Raw genomic sequence first — 25168 nt, 5'->3', positions numbered from 1 at the left:
ACTTAAAGGAGCTAAAAAAAGAACAAAAAGCAAAACAAAAATCCAGTGCAAGGAAAGAAATAATAAATATTACAACAGGAATAAATGATATAGAAGCTAAAAAAACTCCGATAGAACAGATCAATGAAAGCAGGCGCTTGTCCTTTGAAAAAATCAATACGACTGATAAACCTCTAGCCAGATATATCAAGAATAAAAGAGAAAGAACTCAATAAATGAAATCACAAATGAGAGAGGAGAAATAATAAACAACAGCACAGAAATACAATTACAAGAAAATATTATGGGGGTGCCTGGGTGGCTCAGTCGCTTAAGCATTCAACTTCAGCCCAGGTCATGATTTCACAGTTTGTGAGTTTGAGCCTTGCGTCAGGCTCTGTGCTAACAGCTCAGAGCCTGGAGCCTGCTTGGGAATCTGAGTCTCCCCCTCTCTCTGCCCCTTCCTTACTTGCACTCTATCCCTCTTTCAAAAATAAACATTTAAGAAATTAAAAAAAAGGAAATATTATGGGGGCACCTAAGTGGCTCAGTTAGTTGAGCTCTGACTCGATTTCAGCTCAGGTCATCATCCCAGGTTAGTGAGATCAAGCCCCATGCTGGGCTCCTTGCTGAGAATGTAGACTGCTTAGGATTTTTTTCTCTCTCCCCCTCTGCCCCTTGCCCCCACTCAAGATTTCTCTCTCTAAAAACAAGAGAAAAATAAAAAAAAGAAAAAAAGAAAATATTATGAAAAGCTATTAGCCAACAAATTGGAGAACCTGGAGGAAATGGATAAATTCCTAGAGAAGTAAAAATTATCAGCTGAAACTGGAAGAAATTACCAGCAAAGAAATTGAATCAGTAATAAAAAATTCTCTCAAAAAAACAAAAGTCCAGTGCCAGATGGCTCTACAGGGAAATTCTACCAAATATTTACTGAAGAGTTAATACCCAATAATCAAACTATTTCAAAATATATAAAAGGAAGGAAATTTCCACATTCATTTTATTATGTCAGCATTACCCTGATACTAAAACAAGGTAAAGACACCACAAAAACAGAGTACTACAAGCCAATACCTCTGGTGACCATAGATGGAAAAATCCTCTCAACAAAATACTTGCAACCCAAATCCAAGAATATATTAAATGAATCACTTATCATGATCAAGTGGGATTTATTCCTGGGCTGCAAGGGTGGTTCCACGTTAGCAAATCAATCAGTGTGATACACCATTTATAAAAGAAAAGATTAGCACCATATGATCTTTTTGATAGATGCAGAAAAAGTATTTTACAAGGTACAGCATTCATTTATGATAAAACTCACAATAAAGTAGAGTTAGAGGGAACATCCCTTGACATAACAAAGACCATATATGAATGTCCCACAGTTAACATCTTCTTTCCATCTGAAAACTTTTCCCCAAAGGTTAGGAAAAAGACAAGCATGTCCCTTTTCACCACTTTTATTCAACGTAATACTGGAAGTTCTAGCCACAGCAATTAAACAACAAAAATAAATAAAAAGCATCCAATGGGCAAAGAAAAAAATCAAATGTTCAATATATGCATATTACATGATACTTTGTATACAGGACTTGAGAGACTCCATCAAAAAACTGCTGAAACTGATCAATAAATTCAGTAAAGTTGCAGGATACAAAATCAATATACACAAATCTGTTTCATTTCTATACACCAATAATGAAGCAGCAGAAAGAAGTTAATTAATCAATCCTATTTACAATTGCACCAAAAATACATAGTAATAAACTTAACCAAAATAGGAGAAAGTCCTGTACTCTGACAACTATAAAACACTGATAAAAAAAAAAATGAAGATCACACGAAGAAATGGAAAGATATTCCATGACGATGGATTGAAAGAACAAACATTGTTAAAATTTCTACAATACCCAAAATAATATACATATTTAATATAATCCTTATCAAACTACCAATGACATTTTTCACAGAGCTACAAAAAAAAATCCTAAAATTTTTATGGAACCACAAAAGACTCCAATTAGACCATATTGAAAAAGAAAAGCAAAGGTGGAGTCACACCAATTCTGGTCTAAAAGTTATATTACAAATCTGTACTGATCAAAACAATATAGTACTGGCAACCAAATAGGTATATAGATCAACAGAACAGAATAGAAAACCCAGAAATGAGCCCACAACTATATGGTCAATTAATCTTCAACAAAGCAGGGAAGAATATCCAGTGGAAAAAAGACAGTCTCTTCAACAAATGGTGGTTAGAATATTAGACAGCAACATGCAAAAGAAAGAAAGATAAAATTATGGAAAATAATTAAGTTTAAAAGAAGAGGGAAAAAACATTATTGGATCAGAATGTAGAATTAGGAAATTCAGTGGATCCATAAATCAGAATAACATTCATACAATAAGAGTCCCAGAAGAAAAAGAAAGGAGGAAAGAGACAGAAGGCTTATTTGAACAAATTCTGGCTGAAAACTTCCCTATTCGGGGAAGGAATCCGACATCCAAATCCAGGAGGCACAGAGAACTCCCATCACAATCAACAAATCCAGGCCAACATTAAGACATATCACATTACTTGCTAAGTGAAATAAGCCATACAGAGAAAGACAGATACGATATGGTTTCACTCTTATGTTGATCCTGAGAAACTTAACAGAAACCCATGGGGGAGGGGAAGGGAAAAAAAAAAAGGTTAGAGTGGGAGAGAGCCAAAGCATAAGAGACTGTTAAAAACTGAGAACAAACTGAGGGTTGATGGGGGGTGGGAGGGAGGGCAGGGTGGGTGATGGGTATTGAAGAGGGCACCTTTTGGGATGAGCACTGGGTGTTGTATGGAAACCAATTTGACAGTAAATTTCATATATTGAAAAAAAAATTAAAAAATTTTTAAAAATAAATAAAAAGAAATTTAAAAAAACAAATAAAAAATTCATAAATAAATTCATAAATAAATTAACAACAAACATAAAAACTCATTGATAATTATACAATAATCATGGGGGATTTCAACATCCCACTTACAGCAATGGACAGATCATTTAAGCAGAAAACCAACAAGGAAACAATGGTTTTGAATGACACAATGGACCAGATAGACTTAACAGATATATTTAGAACATTTCATCCTAAAACAGAAGAATACACATTCTTTTTGAGCAAACATGGGACATTACCTAATATAGATCACATACTTGGTCACAAGTCAGGCCTCAACAAGTACAAAAAGATTGAGTACATACCCTGCATATTTTCTGGCCACAACACTATGAAACTGGAAGGCAGCCACAAGAAAAAATTTGGAAAGGTCACAAATATATGGAGGTTAAAGGACATTCTACTAAAGAATGAATGATTTAAAGAATGAATAAATTAAATAATAAATTTAAAAAAAACATGGAGACAAAATAAAATGAAAACATGACAGTCCAAACCTTTGGGATGCAGCAAAAGAAGTCCTAGAAGATAAGTATAAAACAATACAGGCTTATATCAAGAAGCAAGAAAAATCTCAAATACACAACTTAATCTTGCACTTAAAGGAGATAGAAAAGGAACAGCACATAAAGCCCAAATCCAGCTGAATGGAAGAAATAATAAAGATTAGAGCAGAAATAATGATACAGAAAGAAACAATTAAAAAAACAGTAGAACTGAATGATGAAACAAAGAGCTGATTCTTTGAAAGAATTAGTAAATTGTTAAACCCCCAGCCATACTTATTGAAAAGAAAAGATAGGGGCGCCTGGGTAGCTCAGTCGGTTGAGCTACCGACTTCAGTTCAGGTCATGATCTCATGGTTTGTGAGTTCAAGCCCCACGTCAGGCTCTGTGCTGACAGCTTGGAGCCTGGACCCTGATTCGGATTCTGTGTCTCCCTCCCTCTCTGCCCCTCCTCCGCTCATGCTCTGTCTCTCTCTGCTTTAGAAATAAATAAACATTAAAAAAAATTAAAAAAAAAAGAAAACATAAAGGACCCAAATGAATAACGCCATGAATGAAAGACAGGAGATTACATCTATCACCACAAAAACACAAACAATAATAAAAGAATGTTATGAAAAATTACAAACCACAAATTGGGCAATCTGAAAGAAATGGTTTAATTCTTAGAAACATAAACTACCAAAACTGATACAGGAAAAAAATTTGAAAAGACCCATCACCAGCAAGACACTGAATGAATCAGTAATCAAAAATCTCCCAAGAAACAAAAGTCAAGAGCCAGATGGCACCCAGAGGAATTCTAATTGACAACTAAGGAAGTATTAATAATTATTCTTCTCAAATTGTTCCAAAAAATAGAAATGGAAGAAAAACTTCCAAACTCATTCTTCAAGGCCAATATTATCAATATTCCAAAACCAGACAAATACCTAACTAAAAATTAGGACACTTACAGGCCAATATCTCTGATGAACATGGATGAAAAACTTCTCAACACAATATATCTAATTGAATCCATGAGTATATTAAAAGAATTATTCACCATAATCCAGAGGGATTTATTCCTGGGCTGCAAGGGTGGTGCAATATTCTCAACCAACATGATACACCACATTAACATAAGAAAGGATAAGAACCATATGATCCACTCAATAGATGTAGAAAAAGCATTTGACAAAATATAGCATCTCTTCTTGATAAAAATACTCAACAAAGTATATAGAGAGGGAGTATACTTCAAAATCACAAAGGCCATATATGAAAGACCCAGAGTTAATATCATCCTCAACGGGGAAAAACTGAGGGCTTTTCCTCTATGGTGAGGAATAAGACAAGGATATCCACTCTCACCATCATTATTTAACATAGTACTCAAAGTCCTAGCTTAGTAATTGTTCAAGAAAAAATAATAAAATGTGTCTACATTTTCAAGGAAGAATTCAAACATTCATTATTTGCAAATGACATGATAGTCTATTTAGAAACCCAAAGGATTCCACCAGAAATTTCTAGTAATATTACATGAAATCAGCAAATTCATAGGATACAAAGTCAACATACAGAAATTGACTGCTTTTCTATATATCAATAATGAAGCAACATAAAGAGAAAACAAGGAATTGATCCATTTACAATTGCACAAAGAAAACCCAAAAGATAGCTGGGAATAAACCTAAGGAAAGAGGTAAAATATCTCTATTCTGAAAACTATAGAACATTTATAAAGAAAATTGAAGATCACAGAAAAAAAAATGTAAAAACATTTCTTGCTCATGGATTGGAAGAACAAATGTTAAAATTTCTATGCTATACAAGGAAATCTACACATTTAATGCAATTCCTATCAAAATATCAACAGCATTTTTCATGGACCTACAACAAACAATCCTAAAAAATTTTATAGAATCACAAAGGACCCAAAATAGGCAAAGCAACTTTGACTAAGAAAAGCAAAGCTGGAGGCATCACAATTCTGGACTTCAAGTTATATTAAAAAGCTGTAGTTGTTAAGACAGTATGGTACTGGCACAGAAACAGACACACAAATCAGTGGAAACAGAATAGAAAACCCAAAAATGGGCCCAAAATTATATGGCCAACTAATCTTCTACAAAGCAAGGAAGAATATTCAATGGAAAAAAAGATAGTGTTTTCAACAAACGGTGTTGGGGAAACTGGACAGCAACATACATACACTAGAATGCAACTGAACCACTCTTGTACCATATACAAAAATACATTCAAAATGGATGGAAGGCTTTAATGTGAGACAGGAATCCATCAAAATCCTAAAGGATAACACAGTTAGCGACCACTTTGACAACAGCCATAGCAACTACTTAGTAGACACTTCTCAGGAGGCAAGGGAAAGAAAAGCAAACATGAACTATTGGGACTTCACTAAGATAAAAAGTCTTTACACAACAAAGGAAACAATCAACAAATCTAAAAGGTAATCTGCAGAACTGGAGAAGATATTTGCAAATGACATATCTGATAAAGGGCTAGTATCCAAAATCTATAAGGAACTGACCAAACTCAACACCCAAAAACCAAATAATCTAGTTAAGAGATGGGCAGAACACATGAATAGACACTTTCCCAAAGAAGACATTCAGATGGCCAGCAGACACATGAAAAAATGCCCAACATCACTTATTATCAAGTCAGAACTACAATGAGATATCACCTCACATCTGTGAGAATGACTGAAATTAACAATACGGGAAAATACAGATGTTGGCGAGGATTCAGAGAAAGGGTAACCCTCTTTCACTATTGGTGGGAATAAAGACTGGTGCAGCCTCTCTGGAAAGAGTGTTGAGGTTCCTCAAAAAGTTAAAAATAGGGGCGCCTGGGTGGCTCAGTCGGTTAATCATCTTACTTTGGCTCAGTTCATGATCTCATGGTTGTTGAGCTCGAGTCCCTCATCAGGCTCTGTGCTGACAACTCAGAGCCTGGAGCCTGCTTCACATTATGTCACCTCCAACTTGCACTCTGCCTCTCTCTCAAAAGTAAATAAACATTAAAATTTTTTTAAAGTTAAAAATAGAACTATCCTACATCCCTGCAATTGCACAACTAAGTGTTTACTTAAAGAATACAAAATTAATGATTGGAAGGGACATATGCACCCTGATATACAGCAGCATTATCAACAATAACCAAATTATGGAAATAGTCCAAATATTTATTGACAGATGAATGGATATAGAAGAAGTGATATATATATATATATATATATATATATATATATATATATTACACATATATATACATACATATATACATACATACATGTATATATACATATATAACATATATACATACATGTATACATACATACATATATGTATAATAAATTATATATTATGGAATATTATATACAATGGAATATTATATATATTATATATAATAGAATATTAGCTATCAAAAAAGAATAAAATTTTACTATTTGCATTGACATGGGTATAACTAGAGTATATTATGCTAAGTGAAATAAGTCAGTCACAGTGACAAATATAATATAACTTCACTCATGTGTGGAATTTAAGAAACAAAACAGTTGCGCATAGGGGGAGGAAAGGAAAAAAAATAAGATTAAAACAGAGGAAGGCAAATTAGAAGAGACTTTTAACTATAGAGAACAAACTGAGGGATGCTTGAGGGTATATGGGTGGGGGATGGGCTAAATGGGTGATGGTTATTAAGCAGGGAACTTGTTGTGATGGACACTGAGTGCTATATGTAACTGATAAATCACTAAATTCTACTCTATATTACGCTATATGGTAACTAGAATTAAATAAAAACAAACAAAGAAAAAAGAACACAAGAAAAAAACAGGTGCTGTCAAAGATGTGGAGAAAAGAGAACCTTCTTGGAGTGTTGATTGAATGCAAACTGATGCAACGACTTTGGAAAACATTATGGAGATTCCTCAAAAATTAAAAAAAAAATAGAAGTACCTTAGGATCTATCAATCATACTACTAAGTATTTACCCAAAGAATACAAAAATACTAATTCTAAAAGATATATGCACCCCGATGTGTATAGCAACATTATCTACAATACCCAAGTTATGAAACAGTCCAAATGTCCATTGATTAATGAGTAGACCAAATAGATGTGGCAGAAAAATTCAATGTGATATTATTCAGTCATAAAAAGAATGAAATCTTGCCATTTACAACGACAAAGATGAAGCCAGAGAGCATTATTCTAGGTAAAATAAGTCAATCAGAGAAAGTCAGATTCTATGATTTCACTCATATATGCAATTTAAGAAACAAAGCAAACAAGCAAAAGGAAAAAAGAGAGAGCCAAACCAAGAGACAGGTTCTTAACTATATAAAACAAATTGTTGGTCACCAGAAGAAAGTCAGGTGGGGGATGGGTTAAATAGCTGATAGTGCTTCAGGAGTGCACTTTTGATGAGCACCAGGTGATGTATGGAAGTGTTGAATCACTGTATTGTACATCTGAAACTAATATTATGCTATATGTTAACTAAATAAATTTAAGTAAAGACTTTTAAAAACACTATATGTTAACTAACTGGAATTAAAATAAAAATGTAAAAGGAAAAGTTAAAATGGCAGAGTAGTAGAGGAACCCTATGTTTGTCTCCTTCCTTCAACACAGCTAGATAAATATCAAGTCATTCTGAACACCCAAGAAATCAATCTGAGGACTTAGACAACAAACTGCATAACTACAGAGAAAGAAGAGGCTACACTGTGGAAGGTAGGAGGTGTGGAGACATGATTTGTGAGATAAAAGAATCACAGGTGTTTGGGAGGGTGGGAGCCCTCCCTAATGATAGCAAGAGGAGAGAGAAAGAGAGAGGGAGAGGGAGAGAGAAAGACAGAGAGAATGAGAGAGAGAGAGAGAGAGAGAGAGAGAGAGAGAGAGAAAAGTCCACAAGGGATTACAAAAAAAAACCACTTTCCCCAAACCATTGACTAGGAAAACAATAGGGGCTGATCATTGAGAGTTTCTACAAGCAGCAGAGCTCAAAGACTGAAGTTTTATAAGTTCACAATATTGTCTCTGTGAAGTCTGGTTGGTGTAGTGATGTTCTTATGGAGAAGGAAGGCTGAGGTCTGGAGTGGAAAGTGTACTTTGAGGTTCCCCTGGGTCTCACTTCTTGAAGTGCATTTGGGAGTGCAGTTCCCTTCTTGGAGTGCATTTGGAAGAGGTGTCACTGCCTCTCAGGGGACAAAATAGGCAGTGGACACCATTGTGTTTCCCCATTCATTAGCATAGGGGCAGAGACATCTGTTGAGAGCAGCTAACCTGGAAGCCACTTTTTGACAGCACTGTACCATAAACTCCAAGCCCCTGCACACTTGTGTAACTGCCCTTCTGGGGCAAATCAGTACCAGGAGCAGTGTGACAAAACCCTTCCCCAGAGGACCAGAGCAGGTCTGTGCCATGCCAGGTCCCTAAAATTTGGAGTATTGAAACAGGCAGCATGTCTGGAATGAAACATTGGAATGTTGGGTCACCGATTGAACAGACTTCTCAGGCACAGATAGGGTGAAAACAAGGATATGAGGCACTCTTGGGACACTGGAGGGGAGGTTGTTTGCTCTTACGTGAGGACTTCCTGAAGAATGGTGGGCATGAACTCCCCTTTTTGGAGACTAGAGAGTTGGCTGGCACCATTTTTATCCTCCACCCATCAGCATGGAGGGACTTCAATGACAGCACAGCGCCCACAGTTGAAGATTGAGCCACTTACACCAACCCTGCCCTACTGTGTTCTGCAGGTGTTTTTTACTAGGGTAAGTGTGCTTAAGAGCCAGAAATGCCCTGGGACCTTCTCCCAGAAGACCAGTTCAAATCTCCCACACAAACAAATCTACTGACCATAGAGTGCTGGAAAGCTACAGCTCTAAAAGAAATGGGATCTGTACTCTTTCAACAAGCTGACTAAAGTAGACCTTGTTATAACTCACCACACATTGGACAAGACCCAAACATTCTCCAATGCAGGCAAGGAGAAATTCTGTGGGGACTGATATTAGGGAACAAGCAGCCAAAATACAACAGGAGAGTGCACACAACATACAGCAGAAACAATTCCTGAAGCATCAGCACCTAGACAGTATATGACCTCTTCTTAATAAACGCATTACTCTCAGGAACAGGAAACATAAAAGGCCTTCTGAACACACAGAAGAAGACAGAGACCTAGAAAAAATGTAATGTGGAATAATTAATCCCAAAAGAAAGAACAAGAAAAGGTCACAACTAGGGCTCGAATTGAAACAGATATAAGTAATATGCTTGAACCAGAATTTAAAGCAACATTCATAAGGGTACTCACTAGGCTTCAGAAAATCCTAGAAGACACCAGGAGTCCCTTAATGCAGAGATAAAAGAGCTAAAAATGAGTCAGGTAAAAATAAAAAATGCAATAACCGAGATGTGAAATCAAATAAATGTAATGATCACAGGGATGGAAGAAGTAGAGGAAAGAATCAGTGATATAGAAGATAAAGTTATGGAAAATAAAGAAGCTAAAAACAAGAGGGAAAGAAAAACATTGGATCATGAAGGTAGATGTAGGGTACTCAGTGAATACATAAAGCATAATAACATTTATATTATAGGAATCCCAGAAGAAGAGAGGGAAAAGGGGGAAGAAAGTTTGAGCAAGTTATAGTTAAACCTTCCCTAACCTGGGGAAGGAATCAGACATCCAAATCCAGGAAGAACAGAGAACTACTATCAAAATAAACAAAAACATATCAACACCAAGACCTGTCAATAAAATTTGCAAAATACAGAAATAAATAAAAAATTCTAGTAGCAGAAAGGGAAAAGAATTCCCTAACTTACAAGGTAAGACAAATAAGGTTAGCAGCATATCTATCCACACATTGTTAGCAGGCCAGAATTGAGTGGCATAACATATTCAATGCGCTCAATGGGAAAAATATTCACCAATAATACTTCATCCAGCAAGGTTATCATTCAGAACAGAAGGAGGGATAAAGATGTTCCCAGAGAATCAAAAACTAGAGAATTTTGTGAACACTGACTCAGCCACACACGAAATATTCAAGGGGACTCTTTGAGTGGGAAAGAAATATCAAAACAATGACTAGAAATGAAGAGAGAGAATCTGCACAAACACCAACTTTACAGGTAATAAATGGCAGTAAATTCATATCTATCAATAATCATTCTGAAGGTAAATGACTAAATGCTCCAATCAAAAGACATAGGGTATGAGAATGGATTGAAAAGAAGACTCACTTATATTCTGCTTACAAGAGACTCATTTTTGACCTAAAGATACCTACAGATTGAAAGTGAAGGGATGGAGAAAATTTTATCACAATAATGTATGTTGAAAGAAAGCCAGAGAAGCCATACTTATAACAGACAGGTAAGATTTTATATGAAAGAATGTAACAAGGTATGAAGAAGGGCACTGTATCATAATAAAGGGGTATATCCAACAAGAAGATCTAACAATTGTAAACATTTATGCCCCTGTCTTGGAAGGAAGAATCCAAATATTTAAATAAATTAATAATAAACATAAAGAATGTCATTTGTAATAATACAATAACAGTAGGGGGTTTTGACACCCCACTTACAGTAATAGATCACCTAAGGAGAACATCAACAAGGTAACAATGGCATTTAACTACACACTGGACTATGTGGACTTAACAGATATATTCAGAACATGTCATCCTAAAGCAGCAGAATAAGTATTCTTTTTGAATGCACATAAGACATTTTCCAGAATAGGTCACAAATCAGGACTCAACAAATATAAAGTATTGAGATCATACTATGCATATTTTCTGACAACAACACTATGCAACTAAGAGCAGCCATAAGAAAAAAATTAGGAAAGACCACAAGTACATGGAGATTAAAGAACATCCTACTAAAGAATGAATGAGTTAACCAGAAAATTAAAGAAGAAATTAAAAAATACATGGAAGCAGGTGAAAATGAAAACGAGATGGTCCAAAACCTTTGGGATGCAGCAAAAACATTCCTAAGAGGGATGTTTTAGAAATACAGGCCTACCTCAAGAAGCCAGAAAAATCTCAAATAAACAACCTAACCTTGCACCTGTAGCAGCTAGAAAAGGAATAGTAAAGAAACCAAAGTCAGAAGAAGATGGGAAATAATAAAGATTAGAATAGAAATAAGTATATATAAAAAAAAAACAATAGAACAGATCAATGAAACTAGGAGCTAGTTCTTTTAAAGAATTAATAAAATTGATAAATCTATATCAAGACTTATCAAAAAAGAGAAAGGACCCAAATAAACAAACTCACAAATGACAGATTTGGGATCACAGCAAAGACCATAGAAATACAAAAAATTATAAGAAAATATAATGAAAAAATTTATGCCAAAAATTGGGGAATCATGGAGAAATGGATAAATTCCTAGAAACATCCAACCACCACAACTTAAACAGGAAGGAATAGAAAATTTGACCATGCCCATAACTAGCAAATAAATCGAATCACTTATCAAAAATCTCCCAAAGACAGATGTCCAGGGCCAAATGGCTTCCCAGGGGGAATTATACCAGATATTTCAGGAAGAGGTGATAACTATTCTTCTCAAACTTTTCCAAAAGAAAAAAAAGTAAGGAAAACTTCCAAACCCATTCAAGGCCAACATTACCTTGATTCCAAAACATGACAAAGAACCTAATAAAAAAGAGAATTATAGGCAAATATGACTGATGAACATGGATACAAATATTCTCAACAAGGTACTAGCAAATCAAATGCAACAGCACATTAAAAGAATTATTCACCACAATCACATGGATGTATTCCTGAGCTACAAGGGTGATTCAATATTTGCAAATAAATCAAGGCAATATACCAATTAATAAAAGAAAGGATGATATTATCCTCTCAATAGATGCAGAAAAACATTTGACAAACTCCAGCATCCATTCTTGATAAAAAAGTAAAGATACAGGGATCATACCACATTACAAGGTCATATATGGAAGACCCAGAGGTAATATTCTCAATGGGCAAAAACTGAGAGCTTTTCCTCTACAGTCAGAAACAAGATAGGGATGTCCACTCTCACTTTAGTGATTTACCATAGTATTAGATGTCCTAGCGTCAGCAATCATACAACAAAAATAAATAAAAAGCATCAAAGTCACTGAGGAATAATCAAATGTCCCTATTTGCAGCTGATAAGATCCTTTGTGTAGAAAACCTGAAAGACCCCCCAAAATTGCTAGAATTGATAACATGAATTCAGTAAAGTTGCAGGATGCAAATTTAATATACAGAAATCTGTTTCATTTCTGTATACCAATAGTGCAGCAGCAGAAAGAGAAATCAAGGAATCAATCCCATTTAAAATTGCACCAAAACCCATAAGATACCTAGGAATAAACTTAAGCAAAGAGGTAAAAGATTTCTACTCTGGAAACTGTAGAACACTTATGAAGGAAATTGAAGATTACATAAAGAAATGGAAAAACATTCCATGCTCATGGATTGGAAGAATAAATATTGTTAAAATGCCTATACTACCCAGAGCAATCTACACATTCAATGCAATCCCTATGAAAATACCACTAGTAGTTTTCAGAGCAAGAATAAACTATCGTAAAATTTGTATGGAACCATAAAGGACATTGAGTAGCCAAGCAATCCTGAAAAAGAAAAGAAAAGCTGGAGGCCTCACAATTCTGGGCTTCAAGCTGTATTCCAAAGCTGTAATCATGAAGACAGTATGGTACTTGCATAAAAACTGACACATAGAGAGGAATAGGAAGATGGTGGCGTAGGAGGACGCTGGGCTCACTGCATATCCTGCTGATCACTTAGATTCCACCTACACCTGCCTAACTAACCCAGAAAACCACCAGAAGACTAGCAGAATGGAGTCTCCGGAGCCAAGCACAGACGAGAGGCCCACGGAAGAGGGTAGGAAGGGCGGAGAGGCGGTGGGCGCTCCACGGACTGGCGGGAGGGAGCCTGGGTGGAGGGGAGGCCCGTCGGCCAAGCAGAGCCCCCGAGTCTGGCTGGCAAAAGCGGAGGGGCCGGAAGGACTGTGTTCCGACAGCAAGCGTGACTTAGCATCTGGGAGGTCGTAAGTTAACAGCTCTGCTCAGAAAGCGGGAAGGCTGGAGGACAAAGGGAGGGAGAGCTGCTGAGACCCTGGACTACAGAGCTCAGTTTGGCGGGGAACAAAGGCGCTCGCTAGCGCCATCTCCCTCACCCATCCCCCAGCCAAAATCCCAAAGGGAACCAGTTCCTGCCAGGGAACTTGCTCACTCCGCCAAACACCCAACGCTGTTCTTCTGCAGAGCCAACCCTCCGGCAGCAGGTCTGACTCCCTCCTGCTGCCACAGGGCCCCTCCTGAAGTGGATCACCTAAGGAGAAGCGAGCTAAGCCTGCCCCTCCTGCCCCCGTGCACCTTGCCTACCCACCCCAGCTAATACGCCAGATCCCCAGCACCACAAGCCTGGCAGGGTGCAAGTAGCCCAGACGGGCCATACCACCCCACAGTGTATCCCGCCCCTAGGAGAGGAAAAGAGAAGGCCCACACCAGTCTGACTGTGGCCCCAGCAGTGGACTGGGGGCAGACATCAGGTCTGACTGTGGCTCCACCCACCAACTCCAGTTATACACCACAGCACAGGGGAAGTGCCCTGCAGGTCCGCACCACTCCAGGGACTATCCAAAATGACCAAACGGAAGAATTCCCCTCAGAAGAATCTCCAGGAAATAACAACAGCTAATGAACTGATCAAAAAGGATTTAAATAATATAACAGAAAGTGAATTAGGATAATAGCCATAAAATTAATCGCTGGGCTTGAAAACAGTATAGAGGACAGCAGAGAATCTCTTGCTACAGAGATTAAGGGACTAAGGAACAGTGAGGAGGAGCTGAAAAATGCTTTAAACGAAATGCAAAACAAAATGGAAACGACGACGTCTTGGATTGAAGAGGCAGAGGAGAGAATAGGTGAACTAGAAGATAAAGTTATGGAAAAAAAGGAAGCTGAGAAACAGAGAGATAAAAAATCCAGGAGTATGAGGGGAAAATTAGAGAACTAAGTGATATACTAAAAAGAAATAATATACGCATAATTGGTATCCCAGAGGAGGAAGAGAGAGGGAAAGGTGCTGAAGGGGTACTTGAAGAAATTATAGCTGAGAACTTCCCTGAACTGGGGAAGGAAAAAGGCATTGAAATCCAAGAGGCACAGAGAACTCCCTTCAGACGTAACTTGAATCGATCTTCTGCACGACATATCATAGTGAAACTGGCAAAATACAAGGATAAAGAGAAAATTCTGAAAGCAGCAAGGGATAAACGTGCCCTCACATATAAAGGGAGACCTATAAAACTCATGACTGATCTCTCTTTTGAAACTTGGCAGGCCAGAAAGGATTGGCACGAGATCTTCAGTGTGCTGAACAGAAAAAATATGCAGCTGAGAATCCTTTATCCAGCAAGTCTGTCATTTAGAATAGAAGGGGAGATAAAGGTCTTCCCAAACAAACAAAAACTGAAGGAATTTGTCACCACTAAACCAGCCCTACAAGAGATCCTAAGGGGGATCCTGTGAGACAAAGTACCAGAGACATCGCTACAAGCATAAAACATAAAGACATCACAATGACTCTGAACCCGTATCTTTCTATAATAACACTGAATGTAAATGGATTAAATGCGCCAACCAAAAGACATAGGGTATCAGAATGGATAAAAAAACAAGACCCATCTATTTGCTGTCTACAAGAGACTCATTTTAGATCTGAGGACATCTTTAGATTGAGAGTGAGGGGATGGAGAACTATTTATCATGCTACTGGAAGCCAAAAGAAAGCTGGAGTAGCCATACTTATATCAGACAAACTAGACTTTAAATTAAAGGCTGTACCAAGAGATGAAGAAGGGCATTATATAATAATTACAGGGTCTATCCACCAGGAAGAGCTAACAATTATAAATGTCTATGCGCCGAATATGGGAGCTCCCAAATATATAAAACAATTACTCATAAACATAAGCAACCTTATTGATAAGAATGTGGTAATTGCAGGGGACTTTAATACTCCACTTACAGAAATGGATAGATCATCTAGACACACGGTCAATAAAGAAACAAGGGCCCTGAATGGTACATTGTATCAGATGGACTTGACAGATATATTTAGAACTCTGCATCCCAAAGCAACAGAATATACTTTCTTCTCGAGTGCACATGGAACATTCTCCAAGATAGATCATATACTGGTTCACAAAACTGACACATAGATCAATGGAAAATAATAGAAAACCCAGAAATGGACCCACAGCGGTGTGATCAACTATTCTTTGACAAAGCAGGGAAGAATATCCAATGGAAAAAAGACAGTCTTTTCAACAAATGGTGTTGGGGAAACTAGACAGCAACATACACCAGAATGAAGCTGGACCACTTTCTTACAACATAAACAAAAATAAATTCAAAGTGGATGAAAGACTTTAATGTGAGACAGCAATCCATCAAAATCCTAAGGGAGAATACTGACAGTAACTTGGCTATAACAATTTCTTACTAGACACTTTTCGGAAAGCAAAGGAAACAAAAGCAAACATGAACTATTGGGACTTCATTAAGTTTAAAAGCTTTTGGAAGCTCCTGGGTGGCTCAGTCAGTTAAGCTTCCAACTTTGACTCAGGTCGTGATCTCACACCTCATGAATTTGAGCCCCACGTAGGGCTCTGTGCTGACAGCTCAGAGCCTGGGGCCTGCTTAGGATTCTGTGTCTCCCTGTCTCTCTGCCCCTCCCCTGCTTGTGCTCTCTCTCTCTCTCTCTCTCAAAAAAAATAAACATTAAAAAAATTAAGGATAAAAACTTTTGCACAGTGAAGGAAACAATCATTAAAATTAAAAGGGAACCTATAGAATGGGAGAAGATATTTGCAAATAAATACCTAATAATGAGGCAGTATCTAGAATCTATGAAGAACTTATCAAATTCAACACCCATAAAACAAATGATCCAGTTAAGAAATGACCAGAAAACATGAATAGACACATTTCCAAAGAAGATAAACAGGTCACTATCAGACACATGGGAAGATGCTCAACATCACTCATAATCAGGGAAATACAAATCAAAATTAAGACAAGATACCTCACCACATCTGTCAAATGGCTAAAATTAATAACACAGGAAACAACACACCTTGGCAAGGAATCACAGAAAGGGGAAACCCTCCAGCACTGTTGGTGGGAATGCAAACTGGTCCAACCAATCTGGAGTACAGTGTGGAATTTCCTCAAAAAGTGAAAAATAGAACTACCCTACAATACAGGAATTGCACTGCCAGGTATTTATACACAGGATACAAAAATGCTGATTCAAAGGAGTGAATGCATCCTGATGTTTATATTGGTATTGTCAAAAATAACCAACTTATGAAAAGAGCCCAAATGTCCATTAGCAGATGAATAAAGAATTCTATATATGTAATTCTTTATACATTATATATTTATTATACAATAATAAATAACCATATAATAAATTTAATATATCTATACTTATAAGTTATTATAATTTTATATTATAATTAATTCATATATTCATTCCATCATATGGAATATTACTCAGCCATCAAGAGAATGAAATATTGCCATTTTCAAGAGGCAGAGGGAGTTAGAGTGTATTATGCTAAGCAAAGAAAGTCAGTCAGAGAAAGCAAATACAATATGATTTCAGTCACATGTGGAATTAAAAAAAAATTTTTAGATTCATGGCCCAGAAGATGGTGGCATTGGAGGATGCTGGGCTCACCTTGACCTGCTGATCCCTTAGATTCCACCCACATCTGTCTAAATAACCCAGGAAACCGCCAGAAGACTAGCAGAATGAATTCCCTGGAGCCAAGTGTAGACAAGAGACCCACAGAAGAGGGTAGGAAGGGCGAGGCGGTGCAAGCTACATGGACTGGTTTGAGGCAGCTGGGGCGGTGGAGGGGCAGCCCGCCCAGCAAGGCGGAATCCTCGAGTCTGGCTTGCAAAAGTGGAGGGGCTGGATTCCATGAGTTCTGACAGGTGGCGGGACTTAACATCAGGAATGTTATATCAACAGCTCTGCTCAGAGAGCAGGAGGGCGAGAGGAAAATGGGAGGGAGAGGTGTTAGGCCTTGGAAGACAGGGCTCATCTCGGTGGGGAACAAAGGCGCTGGCAAGCGCTATCTCCCTCTCCCATTCCCAGGCCGAAATCCCAAAGCGAACCAGTTCCCCAAACTTGCTTGCACCACGAAGACACCCAGAGCTGTGCTTCTGTGGATCCATCCAACTGACAGGTCTGCCTCCCTCCCTGTGCTGCAGGGCCCCTCCCACAGGGGACAACGGATGGCAAAGCTAGCTAAGCCTGCCCCTCCCACCCATGTGCAACTTGTGGATCCACCCTGGGTAATACACCAGATCCCATCAAATCAGCACCACAAGCCTAGCAGTGTGCAAGTAGCCCAGACAGGCGCCATACCACTCCACAGTGAGTCCTGCCCCTGGGAAAGGGAAAGGTAAGGTACACACCAGTCTGACTGTGCCCCAGCCCACCAATAAAAGTTACTCCAGACAACACAGGGGAAGTGTCCTGAAGTTTGACACCACCTCAGAGACTACCCAAAATGACAAAACGGAAGAACTCTCCTCAAAAGAAACTCCAGGAAGTAGCAACAGCTAACCAATTTATCAAAAATGATTTAAGCAATATAACAGACCATGACTTTAGAATAATAGTCATAAAATCAATCACTGGGCTTGAAAAAAGCATACAGGATAGCAGAGAACCTCTTGCTACAGAGATCAAGGGACTAAGAAATAGTCATGAGGAGCTAAAAAAATGCTATAAATGATGTACAAAATAAAATGGAGGCAGCCATAGCACGGATTGAAGAGGCAGAGGAAAGAATAGGTGAAATAGAAGATAAAATTATGGAAAAAGAGGAAGCTGAGAAAATGAGAGATAAAAAAAAAATCCAGGAACATGAGGACAGAATTAGAGAACTAAGTGATGCAATCAAACGGAACAATATCCGTACCATAGGAATGCCAGAAGACGAAGAGAGAGAGAGAAATAAGCTGAAAGTATACTTGAACAAATCATAGCTGAGAACTTCTCTGATCTGGGGAAGGAAAAAGGCATTGAAATCCAAGAGGCATAGAGAACTCCCTTCAGACATAACTTGAATTGATGTTTTACATGACATATCATAGTGAAACTGGCAAAATACAAGGATAAAGAGAAAATTCTGAAAGCAGCTAGGGATAAACAGGCTCTAACTTATAAAGGGAGACCCATAAGACTAGGGTAAGACCTATCTACTGAAACTTGGCAAGCCAGAAATGAATGGCAGGAAATCTTCAATGTAATGAACAGAAAAAAAAAAATATGCAGCCAAGAATCCTTTATCCAGCAAGTTTGTCATTCAGAATAGAAGGAGACATAAAGGTCTTCCCAAACAAACAAACACTGAAGGAATTCACCACCACTAAAGCAGCCCTATGAGAGATTCTAAGGGGGATTCTGTGAGTGAAATGTTGCAAGGATCACAAAGTACCAGAGACATCACTACAAGCATGAAACCTACAGACAACACAATGACTCTAAACTGATATCTTTCAAAAATAACACTGACTGTAAATGGACTAAATGCTCCAACCAAAAGACATAGGGTATCAGAATGGATAAAAAAAACAGGACCCAACTATTTGCTGTCTACAAGAGACTCATTTTGGACCTGAGGACACCTTCAGATTGCAAGTGAGGGGATGGAGAACTATTTATCATGCTACTTGAAGTCAAAAGAAAGCTGGAGTAGCCATACTTACATCACACAAACTAGATTTTAAACTAAAGGGTGTAACAAGAGATGAAGAAGGGCATTATATAATAATTACAGGGTCTATCCATCAGTAAGAGCTAACAATTATAAATGTCTATGTGCCGAATACGGGAGCCCCCAAATATATAAAACAATTAATCACAAACATAAACAACCTTATTGATATGAATGTGGTAATTGCAAGGGACTTTAATACTCCACTGACAACAATGGATAGATCTAGGCACAGTATCAATAAAGAAACAAGGGCCCTGAGTGATACATTGGACCAGATGGACTTGACAGATACATTTAGAACTCTGCATCTCAAAGCAAAAGAATATACTTTCTTCTCAAGTGCACATGGAACATTCTCCAAGATAGATCACATACTGGGTCACAAAACAGCCCTTCACAAGTATAAAAGAATTGAGATGATACTATGCACACTTTCAGACCACAATGCTATGAAACTTTAAATCCACTGCAGGAAAAAATCTGGAAAACCTCCAAAAGCATGGAGGTTAAAGAACACCCTACTAAAGAAGCAATGTGTCAGCCAGGCAATTAGAGAAGAAATTAAGAAATATATGGAAACAAATCAAAATGAAAATACAACAATCTAAATGCTTTGGGATGCAGCGAAGGCAGTCCTGAGAGGAAAATATATCGTGATCCAGGTGTATCTCAAGAAACAAGAAAAATCCCAAATACAAACTCTAATAGCACACCTAAGGATAGAGAATCAGAACAGTAAAGACACCCCAAACCCAGTAGAAGGAGATAAATAATAAAGATCAGAGCAGAAATAAACAATATAGGATCTAAAAAAGGTGTAGATCAGATCAACGAAACCAAGAGTTGGTTTTTTGCAAAACTAAACAAAATTGACAAACCTCTAGCCAGGCTTCTCAAAAAGAAAAGGGAGATGACCCAAATAGATAAAATCATGAATGGAAATGGAATTATGACAACCAATCCATCAGAAATACAAGCAATTATCAGGGAATACTATGAAAAATTATATGCCAACAAACTGGACAACTTGGAAGAAATGGACAAATTCCTAAACACCCACACATTTCCAAAACTCAAACAGGAAGAAATAGAAAACTTGAACAGACCTATAACCATCAAAGGAATTGAATCAGTTATCGAAAGTCTCCCAACAAATAAGAGTACAGGACCAGATGGCTTCCCTGGGGAATCTACCAGACATTTAAAGCAGAGATAATACCTATCCTTCTCAAGCTGTTTCAAAGAACAGAAAGGGAAGGAAAACTTCCAGACTCATTCTATGAATCCTGCATTACTTTGATTCCTAAACCAGACAGAGACCCAGCAAAAAAAAATCAGAACTACAGGCCAATATCCCTGATGAATATGGATGCAAAAATTCTGAATAAGATACTAGCAAATCGAATCCAACAGCATTTAAAAAGAATTACTCACCATGATCAAGTGGGATTCATTTTTGGGCTGCAGGGCTAGTTCAACATTCGTGAATCTATGTGATACATCATACTAATAAAAGACAAGAAAAGAACCATATGATCCTCAGTTGATGCAGAAAAAATCATTTGACAAAATTCAGCATCCTTTCTTAATAAAAACCCTCGAGATAGTCGGGAGGGAAGGAACACACTTAAACACCATAAAAGCCATTTATGAAAAGCCCACAGCTAATATCATCCTTAATGGGGAAAAACTGAGAGCTTTTCCCTGAGATCAGGAACACGACAGGGATGTCCACTCTCACCACTGTTGTTTAACATAGTGTTAGAAGTTCTAGCATCAGCAATCAGACAACAAAAGGAAATCAAAGCCATCAAAATTTGCAAAGGTGAAGTCAACTTTTCACTTTTTGCAGATGACATGATATTATACATGGAAAACCCAATAGGCTCCACCAAAGTCTTCTAGAACTGATACATGAATTCAGCAACATTGCAGGATACAAAATCAGTGTACACAAATCAGTTGCATTCTTATACACTAATAATGAAGCAACAGAAAGACACATAAAGAAACTGATCCCATTCACAATTGCACCAAGAATCTTAAAATACCGAGGAATAAACCTAACCAAAGATATAAAAGATCTGTATGCTGAATAGTAGAGAAAGCTTCTGAAGGAAATTGAAGAAGATATAATGGAAAAACATTCTGTGCTCATGGATTGGAAGAATAAATATTGTTAAAATGTCAATACTACCTAAAACATTCTACACATTCAAAGCAATCCCAATCAAAACTGCACCAGAATTCTTCTAAAAGCTAGAACAAGCAATCCTAAAATTCATATGGAACCACAAAAGACCCCGAATAGCCAAAGTAATTTTGAAGAAGAAGAACAAAGCGGGAGACATCACAATAATAGATGTTAGCCTCTACTACAAAGCTATTATCATCAAGACATCATGGTATTGGCACAAGAACAAACAGAGACCAATGGAATAGAATAGAAACCCCAGAACTAGACCCAAAAAAGTATGGCCAGCTAATCTTTGACAAAGCAGGAAAGAATATCCAATGGAAAAAAGATAGTCTCTTTAACAAATGGTGCTAGGAGAACTGGACAGTAACATGCAGAAGAATGAAACTAGACCACTTTCTTTTTTTTTTTAATATATGAAATTTATTGTCAAACTGGTTTCCATACAACACCCAGTGCTCATCCCAAAATGTGCCCTCCTCAATACCCATCACCCACCCTGCCTTCCCTCCCACCCCCCATCAACCCTCAGTTTCTTCTCAGTTTTTAAAAGACTCTTATGCTTTGGCTCTCTTCCACTCTAACCTCTTTTTTTTTTCCTTCCCATCCCCCATGGGTTTCTGTTACGTTTCTCAGGATCCACATAAGAGTGAAACCATATGGTATCTGTCTTTCTCTGTATGGCTTATTTCACTTAGCATCACACTCTCCAGTTCCATCCACGTTGCTACAAAAGGCCATATTTCATTTTTTCTCATTGCCACGTAGTATTCCATTGTGTATATAAACCACAATTTCTTTATCCATTCATCAGTTGATGGACATTTAGGCTCTTTCCATAATTTGGCGATTGTTGAGAGTGCTGCTATAAACATTGGGGTACAAGTGCCCCTATGCATCAGTACTCCTGTATCCCTTGGATAAATTCCTAGCAGTGCTATTGCTGGGTCATAGGGTAGGTCTATTTTTAATTTTCTGAGGAACCTCCACACTGCTTTCCAGAGCGGCTGCACCTATTTGCATTCCCACCAACAGTGCAAGAGGGTTCCCGTTTCTCCACATCCTCTCCAGCATCTATAGTCTCATGATTTGTTCATTTTGCCCACTCTGACTGGCGTGAGGGGATATCTGAGTGTGGTTTTGATTTGTATTTCCCTGATGAGGAGCGACGTTGAGCAACTTTTCATGTGCCTGTTGGCCATCTGGATGTCTTCTTTAGAGAAGTGTCTATTCATGTTTTCTGCCCATTTCTTCACTGGATTATTTGTTTTTCGGGTGTGGAGATTGGTGAGCTCTTTATAGATTTTGGATACTAGCCCTTTGTCTGATATGTCATTTGCAAATATCTTTTCCCATTCGTTGGTTGCCTTTTAGTTTTGTTGGTTGTTTCCTTTGCTGTGCAGAAGCTTTTTATCTTCATAAGGTCCCAGTAATTCACTTTTGCTTTTAATTCCCTTGCCTTTGGGGATGTGTCGAGTAAGAGATTGCTACGACTGAGGTCAGAGAGGTCTTTTCCTGCTTTCTCCTCTAAGGTTTTGATGGTTTCCTGTCTCACATTCAGGTCCTTTATCCATTTTGAGTTTATTTTTGTGAATGGTGTGAGAAAGTGGTCTAGTTTCAACCTTCTGCATGTTGCTGTCCAGTTCTCCCAGCACCATTTGTTAAAGAGACTGTCTTTTTTCCATTGGATGTTCTTTCCTGCTTTGTCAAGGATGAGTTGGCCATACGTTTGTGGGTCTAGTTCTGGGGTTTCTATTCTATTCCATTGGTCTATGTGTCTGTTTTTGTGCCAATACCATGCTGTCTTGATGATGACAGCTTTGTAGTAGAGGCTAAAGTCTGGGATTGTGATGCCTCCTGCTTTGGTCTTCTTCTTCTTCAAAATTACTTTGGCTATTCGGGGCCTTTTGTGGTTCCATATGAATTTTAGGATTGCTTGTTCTAGTTTCGAGAAGAATGCTGGTGCAATTTTGATTGGGATTGCATTGAATGTGTAGATAGCTTTGGGTAGTATTGACATTTTGACAATATTTATTCTTCCAATCCTGAGCGGGTAATGTCTTTCCATTTCTTTATATCTTCTTCAATTACCTTCATAAGCTTTCTATAGTTTTCAGCATACAGATCTTTTACATCTTTGGTTAGATTTATTCCTAGGTATTTTATGCTTCTTGGTGCAATTGTGAATGGGATCAGTTTCTTTATTTGTCTTTCTGTTGCTTCATTGTTAGTGTATAAGAATGCAACTGATTTCTGTACATTGATTTTGTATCCTGCAACTTTGCTGAATTCATGGATCAGTTCTAGCAGACTTTTGGTGGAGTCTATCGGATTTTCCATGTATAATATCATGTCATCTGCAAAAAGCGAAAGCTTGACTTCATCTTTGCCAATTTTGATGCCTTTGATTTCCTTTTGTTGTCTGATTGCTGATGCTAGAACTTCCAACACTAGGTTAAACAACAGTGGTGAGAGTGGGCATCCGTGTCGTGTTCCTGACCTCAGGGAAAAAGCTCTCAGTTTTTCCCTGTTGAGGATGATGTTAGCTGTGGGCTTTTCATAAATGGCTTTTATGATCTTTAAGTATGTTCCTTCTATCCCGACTTTCTCAAGGGTTTTTATTAAGAAAAGGTGCTGGGGCGCCTGGGTGGCGCAGTCGGTTAAGCGTCCGACTTCAGCCAGGTCACGATCTCGCGGTCCGTGAGTTCGAGCCCCGCGTCAAGCTCTGGGCTGATGGCTCGGAGCCTGGAGCCTGTTTCCGATTCTGTGTCTCCCTCTCTCTCTCTGCCCCTCCCCCGTTCATGCTCTGTCTCTCTCTGTCCCAAAAATAAATAAAAAAAAAAACGTTGAAAAAAAAAAATTAAAAAAAAAAAAAAAAAGAAAAGAAAAGGTGCTGGATTTTGTCAAAGGCCTTTTCTGCATCGATTGACAGGATCATGTGGTTCTTCCCCTTTTTTTTGTTAATGTGATGTATCACGTTGATTGATTTGCGTATGTTGAACCAGCCCTGCATCCCAGGAATGAATCCCACTTAATCATGGTGAATAATTCTTTTTATATGCCGTTGAATTCGATTTGCTAGTATCTTATTGAGAATTTTTGCATCCATATTCATCAGGGATATTGGCCTGTAGTTCTCTTTTTTTACTGGGTCTCTGTCTGGTTTAGGAATCAAAGTAATACTGGCTTCATAGAATGAGTCTGGAAGTTTTCCTTCCCTTTCTATTTCTTGGAATAGCTTGAGAAGGATAGGTATTATCTCTGCTTTAAACGTCTGGTAGAACTCCCCTGGGAAGCCATCTGGTCCTGGACTCTTATTTGTTGGGAGATTTTTGATAACCGATTCAATTTCTTCGCTGGTTATGGGTCTGTTCAAGCTTTTTATTTCCTCCTGATTGAGTTTTGGAAGAGTGTGGGTGTTTAGGAATTTGTCCATTTCTTCCAGGTTTTCCAGTTTGTTGGCATATAATTTTTCATAGTATTCCCTGATAATTGTTTGTATCTCTGAGGGATTGGTTGTAATAATTCCATTTTCATTCATGATTTTATCTATTTGGATCATCTCCCTTTTCTTTTTGAGAAGCCTGGCTAGAGGTTTGTCAATTTTGTTTATTTTTTCAAAAAACCAACTCTTGGTTTCGTTGATCTGC

This window comes from Neofelis nebulosa, chromosome X (assembly GCF_028018385.1).
Source record: "Neofelis nebulosa isolate mNeoNeb1 chromosome X, mNeoNeb1.pri, whole genome shotgun sequence".
Lineage (NCBI taxonomy): Eukaryota > Metazoa > Chordata > Mammalia > Carnivora > Felidae > Neofelis > Neofelis nebulosa.
The sequence above is the reverse complement of the archived record's forward strand: the minus strand, read 5'-3'. Positions refer to the sequence as shown.